The 1,643-nt window shown below is 53.8% G+C and overlaps 1 non-coding gene across 1 annotated transcript; it reads left to right on the forward strand.

The window, feature by feature from the left end:
* The first annotated feature begins 501 nt into the window (after positions 1–501).
* On the forward strand, positions 502–574 carry Trnar-ccu (transfer RNA arginine (anticodon CCU)). Its single transcript has one exon. It is a non-coding gene; the product is annotated as a tRNA-Arg (tRNA).
* Positions 575–1,643: the final 1,069 nt, after the last annotated feature.

Below are 1,643 nucleotides of genomic sequence, written 5' to 3' on the forward strand. Positions count from 1 at the left end.
AAAGTGCACGGGATAAGAGAAAACGCAGAAAGATGTGGTACGCCCAGCTCACCCCACATTTCTTTCCTTGCAAGCACCCGGGCATACGTCTCTGCGGAACGACGTGTTGTATTGCAAGTGGGATTCACATGCAGCCATGACGGTTTCTCGCGAGAGCCTTTTCCTGCACGCTGTAACTACAGTAGCCACCTCGACTCAGCGTTGCTCTGCTGAGCACGAGGCGCCACACAGGTAGTCAATGTCGTCGTCGTCGTCGTCGTCGTCATCGTCATCATCGTCGTGTTTCACCACAGTTATCTACCTGGGAGTCTACCGATCTCGAAGACGGTGTCTGTTGATAACTATAATATACTCAAAACGCATATCCGAGGCACGCCAACAAGCCAGCCTTCGAAGAAAAAGAAGACGACGACAAACACGCGAGCAGTGGCACGAGCGCGTTCGCGCGGGACCTGAGTTTTTGCACAGGGAAAACAAAAATGCACATAGACATATCCAAGCGCCCCCGTGGCCTAATGGACAAGGCATCGGTCTCCTAAACCGAGGATTGCGGGTTCGAGTCCCGCCGGGGGTGAACCTATTTTTTATGCGCAAGCGTAGATGCTCAGTTAGATGCTCTACCTGTCAAACCGGCGAGATTACATTTGTCGTACGAGTGCGTCTAGGCGAATAAGGTCCTGTTGGCGAAGAGTTAAATCAGGGAGCTGGTAACAATACCGAATAGGAGTGCGTCACGAAGACGAAGAAGTTCAGATTCGCGTAGGACACTAACCCGGTTAGTGACGCGACGCATTAGGTGTAGAATTTGTTCCCCTGGCTGGAGAATGTGCCGGACTGCTGAAGAGGTTCCGCCATCGGCTTGGATGTGGAGGCCCAGAATTTTTATGGATTTTACTAGAGGAATGGGATGACGATCCAGTAGTAGTGCTAGGCGAGGGGGTTGCCATCGCGGATGGTAGACAAGGAGGAGAGCAGATTTAGCGGGTGAGCAAGAAAGCCCGATTGTTTTGGTGGCAGCCGAAGCGGTAGCAAGGGCGTCCTGCAGGCCGTCTTGTATGTATCCTGGCGAACGTAGATAAGACCTGATGGTTATGTCATCTGCATAGATAATATAGCGGATGGAGGTTAACGGTTCGAGGGCGCGGTGAACGACGCACATGGCGAGGTTGAAGAGCAGAGGAGAAAGAACTGAGCCTCACGGTATACCGCGCTGAGGGCGCGAATATACGGATGATGTCGGGTCATCAGCGAATCGTAGAGAGTAGAAGCGATCGCGTAGTAACGAGCCAACGTAATTGTACATGCACGCGCCACAGCCCGTGCTCGCATGGGCTGTGGCGCGCGCATGTACAATTCCTGCAACAATGAATCGTGTGTCACGTTATCGAAGACTTTTGAAAGGTCCAGAGCCGCAAGGGAAGCGAGTGCCGGAGGAGGAAGGCGCCTGGAGGTGGAGCAGAGAATCGCCGCATTCGCGCTCTTTCAGTTTGTGCTTCGACACCGCGGTGATGGCTCTCTCTGCACGTTCTCGACGTCCCTTCTTTGCATGTTTCCTTCCGCTCTCCTGGCGTGGCGGTCCCATCGCGCGTGTCTAGTTTCCTCCGGCTGCCCGAGTCTTCCACGCGCATGTATGCCGCCGATCA

The sequence above is a fragment of the Dermacentor silvarum genome, chromosome 1 (assembly GCF_013339745.2).
Source record: "Dermacentor silvarum isolate Dsil-2018 chromosome 1, BIME_Dsil_1.4, whole genome shotgun sequence".
Taxonomy (NCBI): Eukaryota; Metazoa; Arthropoda; class Arachnida; order Ixodida; family Ixodidae; genus Dermacentor; species Dermacentor silvarum.